An 8036-nucleotide genomic window follows, 5' to 3' on the forward strand; every position below is an offset into this window, starting at 1 on the left:
AATAATAATAATAATAATAATAATAATAATAATAATAATAATAAGCTCGTATCGTAAGGAAAGTCTGGTCTCTATGAGACAGAAGAAAGTATTACATGAAACCTTTGGTAATTTTATGAATATAGATAATTATCTATGTGTATGATCATGTAGTTAAGAAGTTTGCATCATTATAAACACAACGTTAACACAGATATACAGATTCCTCCCTACATGTATATGTGTGTGTGTATTTTTGTTTTATGTCAAGTTATGTATAAAATGTTGAACATTATTCTGAAGGGTGACACAATGATTTTTAGTAGAGTAAATATTTATCAAAAATTTTACAGTGACTTTTAAGTTTCGGCCTATATGTACCATCAACATTATGCAATGGTGTGTGGATTGAGGTGGCCTCTACAGAGATGATTGTCCAGTCATCCTAAGAAATTTTAATCTAAAACAAAAACGTTAAAATTGGGCAAGAATTATTTCTCTTTTTTAAAAACTTAGGTATCTCCATTTCCATGTGCAGGGTTTAGCTCCTGCACATAATGCGGTTTCCACGGATGAAAATTCAATTCTTTAGGCAACACTGTACGCATTGTATGTCTTGTTAGTGCACTTTCACGAGCTGCTTGACGTGTTGATTTTTGTTGGCTGCAATTAAGCATTTCCTGCATTGTTGCCTCGTTCTCCGCTGCTGATTGGGATGTGGTTGGACAGACACTTCTTGTTACAGCGTTCACAGAGCCCGTGGTCATCAGCTTTGTATGCCGTAGTGCTGCAAGCTTACCTTTCCACGCACGCCGCTATCTCTAAACCAAAACAATGGAATTCCACACTTCATAGCGTGCTAGATCGCTCCTGAACAGTCAAGCGACCGGCCATCTGAAAAATAAGAAATAAGACAATAAAAAAATAAGAAATCCCCATTAGTGTTGTCTGTTTTAAAAAATGTTTCCATCATGACTTCATTGATACTAAAAATTCTGTAAGCATTTTCTAATGCCTAGTAACTTTCCACCTATCCTGTATAGTAAAAAACCTATCCGAGAACAGTTTGTAAAGGCTCTCTTCTTTGTATTCCAATAAAAATATCTCCAATGAAATAACAATTCCATATAAAGAAGCTGTTCGTAGCAACGACTACAGGAAAGGTACATTACATAATTAATATCGCACCCACAATAATTCCAAAACATAAAATAGGAAAGCAAAACGATCTGATTCAGTTATCTCTTCAGCAGCCAAATGCCCCCAAAAGACTTTCACTCAAACCACAGATACCACAGTCTAATAAATAAATACAACATAAACATATCAGACTCCACAGTTAACTGCGAAATAGCTATAGCAAATTATAACCACAAAAACTTTCAAAGTATGAAAAACAAAACCACACATCTGGCATCATTAATTGAAACTGTAATAATTCTTTATCCTGCTCTCTGAAAGGAAATTGCCTCACAAGTAATATAATCGATAGCACAACTGGAACCACGAATAATATATCAACTGCATACGCATATACTGGGCCAACAGCAAAGTGGTACGAAATACAACACAACCAACATATTCATACTTTCTGAAACACAAAGTGAAAAAATGACAATGGACACTAAAGTTTAAAATACACTCTTTAGCATTAACTGGAAAGTATTATCTCATGACCAGCCATTTGTTTTACAAAATGAATAATCCCTACAATGCATTAGACTTTGCAGGGTTTGTGAAGAGAATACTGTACGAAGAATTACTTGTGGAAACACCCTTATCTAACCAGACTGTCACAGAATGAATTTAAGTAGGTTTTCTCAACTTTTTCTAACTACCTTACTGTAAATATTTAGTATATAAACACGTGACTTAGAGTAGCTTCCGAAACTGGACCATCTGCTCAATGATCTCAAGTCACTAGATATAAATACGGTGGATATCAGTGAGAAGAGAATTTACGATATATAAATCTCCACGCCCATTTTCGATGTATACAAGATCTATTAATCTGCAAATCGACCAAAAAAGAGGTGAAGTTATAGTACATGGACATAAGCGAAGGCCTTATCTTCAGACGAGTAGCCGTATTCTGCCCAATACGGACTGGATGATTACATTTCGTTAGACATCTAGTGTTTCCGGGGAACGTCCTGCTCTTTCGCACATGTATGTCAAAGGAAAACAAAATTGAATAAATAGGTGCCTCTTAATCTGAAGCTTTATTTCTACTCGTTGTCATAGCAAATATATTCGCCCCCTTCAACAAATAAATAAACTGATAAGTATAAACAAATTTGTTGTCAGCCCTACGATAAAGTCTTATCCTTATGTTACACATTTTCCTGTGTCTCCTAAAGACTTGATGTATTTCAGAAGTAGATAAACAGTAGAATACTAGTATATAATTGTTTAAAGAAGGGGCTTTCTTCTTTTACCAATGATATTTTTAGTAATATAAAATAGATAATGTTTCTTACAAAGAATCAAAGAATAATTGTTAGCGGTTTAAGATTTGTAATATTGTAACGAAGTTAATGAAGGTAACTATCTCTGTGATTAGGTTCAGTGTTAAGAAAAAAAGAAAGAAAAGTAATAGAATTAACCTTTGTTGATAAGAGGTTTTTGTACTCTAACAATATTCTACGTGCGTCATTGTAATTGATTAAATCATACTTACAAAATCGAGGAATAATAATAATAATAATAATAATAATAATAATAATAATAATAATAATAATAGCCCAAAGTATGGAAACTTTACTAGTGACAGTCAGGAATGAAGGAATATTGAGAGCAGAAAAAAGGAAAACAAAGGAAGAAGTACAAAAAAAAAACACACGAAGAAGAATTACGCAACAAGGAACTACACAATCAATTCCATGTAGCCACAATAAAAGCTGCTAGAAAAATAGGTGGGATTGGAACCCTAAAAAAATTGACCGAGAGCACTATACTTGGCTACGAACTGGAGGATCAACCTTAGGAATGAGCAAGTGTCTCCACTGTGTTGCATCTACAATAGAGTGTATGAAACCATTGCCCATATCACGAACGAATGTTCTAGACTTGCTCCAAATCACTAGAAGTTGTGGTGACACGGCCAGGTAGCGAAAGTGCTACATTGAAAACTGCAAAAGTGGGGGCTAGAGAGAGGCAAGACGTGGTTGAGCACAAACCGCAGAGAGTAGTGGAGTTGGACACTAGCGAAATCCTCTGGGATTTCCCAATCCAAACAGATCAGGTGTTAGAGCATAACAAACAGGACCTAGCGGTGGTGGACAAGGCGCACCACATATGCTATATAGGTGATGTTGCATGCCCCTTTGACCCACAGATAGTCAAGAAGGAAGACGAAAAGATAGATAGAGACAACCCTCTTAAATACGAAATAGTCTAGCTATTGAAAATGAAGAAGGTGAAGATGGTGCCAATTATTGTTGGGTCCTTAAGGAACAGTACCAGAAAGCATCAAGAGGAATATAAAGGAAATTGGAATAGAGTGCCCAGTAGAACTGTTACAAAAGGCTTGCCTCCTTGGCATGGCCAGGATAATCAGGAAAATATTAGATAGCTGAAAAGAACAGATAGCATGGTACCATATGTTGCAGGTAGTAAGCCCGCTACGCATGCAAGACTTCAAGAGCTCCAACAAAACCTGTGACCAAGAAAAAATAATAATAATATAAATCATAAAAGTAGTAGTAGTAGTAGTAGTAGTAATAAAACTTTGGTTTTGAAAGTTAGTGTAAGGAATTGTTTGTTGATCACTGTAGCCTGCCTAGGAAATCATTCTATAAATGGTAAAGAAAAGGATAAAATCGTACAATATACAAACTTGAGAACAGATACTCTGAGAATATGGAATACAGCAAGCAAGTGATTGGAGCACGTGATCTGATGGCCAAAAATCTCCAGAAACACCTTGATACGAGCTATACAACCTGAAGAAAATTCTGACTGGGTCTCACCTGCAATACCCTGCGCTTTTTTTCTTGATATGAAGTCACATATCGTTGTGATGCATGTATCTGGTGTACCCTTATCGGATGGCTAAACATAATGAGTATATTAAGCTTCGAATATTTGAACCCCAGAAATAATAATAATAATAGGCTCTCATGGCTTCTGATCTTAATTGATTCGAAGTGTTATCATGTATATTGTTTTGTCTTGGTATAAAAGTTGGGCTACAGCAAATATTTTGCTTAATACCACAGATTTGCTTGTCAGTTGTTTGACCTTAACCAGTTGGGCATGTTCCTTGGTGGCTGACGATATGTGCATCTCTGATCATGAGCAGAAGTAGTGGGGGAGCATTAGAGCCATGTGTTGAGAGGAATTCTTTGGAGTTCGAATAATTCACCTTTGGAAACATGGGTGTTTTGCTCAACATCCTTAAGCAACCCTTATTCAAGAACCATTTGAGGAGGATGGGCTACTCGACATGAAGAAAATTCTGAGTTCTCACCTGCAAAGTCATGCGCTGTTTATCTTGATATGAGATCACCATGTCGCACACATATGGTTATGAGGCATGTGCTTGGTGCACCCTTATCAGACGGAAAGTCATGATGGGTATACTAGGCTTCGTATATTTTACCCCAGTGTCACTTTGATGGCATGCACTGCTCTCTCACTCAGTAATAATAATAATAATAATAATAATAATAATAATAATAATAATAATAATAACTAGCTGGACCCTTGAAAAATTCACGTGGCTGTGTGGTAAGTAGTTTGCTTACCAACCGAATGGTTCCGAGTTCAGTCTCACTGCGTGGCATCTTGGGCAAGTGTCTTCTACTATAGCCTCGGGCTGCCCAAAGCCTTGTGAGTGGATTTGGTAGGCGGAAACTGAAAGAAGCCCGTCGTATATATATATATATATATATATATATATATATATATATATATATATATATATATATATATATATATATATATATATATATATATCCGGTTCTTTACAGTTTGTGAGTCAAAATCCCGTGGGGTTCAATTTGTCTTTCAACGTTCGTTGTTGGTAAAATGAAGAACAAGTCAAGAACTGATGTCCATGTAATCAACTTGCCCTCTTCTCTCATCAAAAATACAACAAAACCCTGTTAACGCACCAGTAAATTATTAAAACTTTCTTTTATTACACATATATGATGAAATCTTAAACCATTCGAAAGCCTCTTGTTCGTAGAATAAAAAATGTTTTTGCAGAAATTAACCTTGTCAACAAGATAACACTTTTTACGGAACTTTCTTCAAGACGTCAGCTTTTCCAATATAATAATAGTAATTGTTCCTAATATACGCAACAGGTCTGAAATTTAGGAAGCGAAGAGCAATAAATTAAATCGACTTATGTTCTTAACGTGTGTGTGTGTATAACACTGAAAGAGAAAGATAGGAATACGAAGAGAAAAGAGAGAAAAACAAAAGGAAGATGACAATGAATGAGAGGGTAGAACTAGGACGAATAGAAAAAAGAGAGAAAAGAATAAGATCAGTGAAATGAAAAAAATCAATCAGTATAAAGATGTAAGTAAAATATCAAAGGCATATAATAATACGTGTGTGCAGGGTGACATAAAAGTATATGATTATAAGTATAAGTCAAATAAAAAGCCATTAATAACGAAATGCAAAGAAAAATAAAATGAATTTGAACTTAAAATTAGAATCTGAATTCCACGGAGATTAGCAGGTGCAAAGGGAAGGAAACTAAACTATAAAAGAGAGTTTGTCCACGAAGATAATAAAATGCAAAATACGAAATGCGTGTGCGCGAAAGAGGCATACCAGCCAAGGAAAAAACCTCAATATGATAAAAATATTCAGTATAGTGAAGTAAAGACGATATCAAAACGGCGGCGTAAGGTCACAGAAATTAACAAGTAGATTTTTTTTTAAATAACAAAAAATTAAAAATTAAAAAAAAGGAAAGAGAGATGGAGTAAATATTTCCAGGTGTACCTGCAGGAATACAAAAAGCTCAGATCTTTTTGCATTGCGCACGTGAGTTAGCAAATAGGATAAAAAGTTTTGCGCTTAAACACAGATCACAAGGTAATTTCTAATGAAGACGTTGATACAGTTGAATAAGGTCTACGCTACTCCAATATGTTTCAAATGCAGCAGGGATGGATTCCTTCTAGAACCAAACAAACATGGATAAGTATTTTGAGGATTTTTTTTCTTGGAGAATAAATGTGATGTTGTTATATTTACCCCAAACACCATCATCATTCTCATCATCATCATCATATTATTGTCGTCATCATATTACGTTGGTTTTTCTACACTGACGAGTGTTTTCCAGGACAGTATCCTGACATTTTTTTACCGAAAGACTGTAACGGTTATTCAAAAATCTAGTCTTGAACAGTTTGTTACATTGATTTGTTTGTTTTGATTGTTGTGATCTTTTCTACTCTCTGTCTCGTTCTGTACTTTTCTCCTCTTTTACCCCTCACTCTTCTATTTCTCTCTAATATGTCACCTTTCTCACTTTGCCTCCTGTTTCTAACTCATTATTTCTTATTTCTGTTTTGGCTACTAATCTATTTTTGCCTTTCAGCTGTCTTACATACACACGTATCCTCTATGCAGTTACTTACACAAAGACGTCGTCCAAGAGCTTATCATATATTCTCTATACCATTCGTGTTGTACTTCTGCTATTGTTTGGTATTCTTTGTTTTGTTTTATATTCATAGAAATTGAGAAATACTTAATTTTTTTTGTATAAACGAATTGTGTTATATTTAAATTTATAGTGAACAGATCTATGATTCATATAATTTTTCTGTTGTTGTCACTATATATCTTTTTCACCCTTGTATTTTTATTTGAGTTGCAAAGACTCACATGAATAGTTTTCCTCTTATTGGTTCATTTCCATTCTGTTAGTAGTCTAACCAAGGTATCTTAAAGTTGATGATGCTCTAAGGTAGTCTTTTCTACCTAGAGGTGTCGAAACTGCTATAACCCTTAATGAGACAGCTGAAGAAGGTTAAATCTTCATTATTTTTGTTTTGTCCTGTCTTATGTTTTTATCGTTTGTACTAATTCCTTATACTTTCATAAAGACAGCACTGTCAGTATCGGACATGCTGGTGTAGAAAGCAGTTTTAAATTTCTTTTTAAATGTTTTCCACATTCGTGCCAACTCCTTCATCCTAATTCAGTAACTGATTTAATTCTCTAGCCATAAATAAGAGGAAAACCTTTTACTTACCAACGTGGCGTCATTCAGACTGGAGTTTTAAAAAAATATACCTTATGCTACAAGGAATTTTGCTAACTCGACCATGGTTGAAACCAAGAATAACACTACCGACGAAAATAGCACTAAAGCACCAGAATATTCATACACATACGTATATACGTTTGCATACGTATATTTAGGATATGCACACAGATGCATGCATGTATGTATGTGTCTGTCTGTCTGTCTGTCCGTCCGTCTGTCTGTCTGTCTGTCTGTATGTATGTATGTTTATATGTATGTATGTATATGCATATATACTTACATATCACAGTTTACATTTTTACATATTTCAATGTTTTGGGATAAAACTACTGTCATCAAGATGTTATAAAGGTTGCTGAGGATTTGCCTTTTGATTGCAATCGGGCAGGGAGAAACTGTTGAAACCCATCGAATGGATATTTTTTTTTTTGTTGATATTTTTAACTCCAGTAATATGTTTCTAATACATTTTCTTACATTGTGTGGCTCGTCAGTGTCTGAGATCTTCCCGGCCATTTCCTTTGGACATTCTGAGAAGTTCCACTTGCCTGAAACTTACTTTTTATTTGAGTGATAGTAACTCGAAGGGGTGGTTCTGTCTGAAACTCCCTCCTAGATTGCCTTTGTACTTTGAATCGTTAAGCGTATTTTGAAACCTCCAGTAGCACTTTCCGATAAAATTTCTTTGTTTAAAGCCCAGTCTGTCACACTTCATTGATTCAAATAGGTTCAATCTTAAAAAGAGAAAATGAACTCTTAAAGTATGTATATACTTTTTGGGACACTGCGTATATATATATATATATAT

This window comes from Octopus bimaculoides, chromosome 10 (genome assembly GCF_001194135.2).
Source record: "Octopus bimaculoides isolate UCB-OBI-ISO-001 chromosome 10, ASM119413v2, whole genome shotgun sequence".
Classification (NCBI taxonomy): Eukaryota; Metazoa; Mollusca; class Cephalopoda; order Octopoda; family Octopodidae; genus Octopus; species Octopus bimaculoides.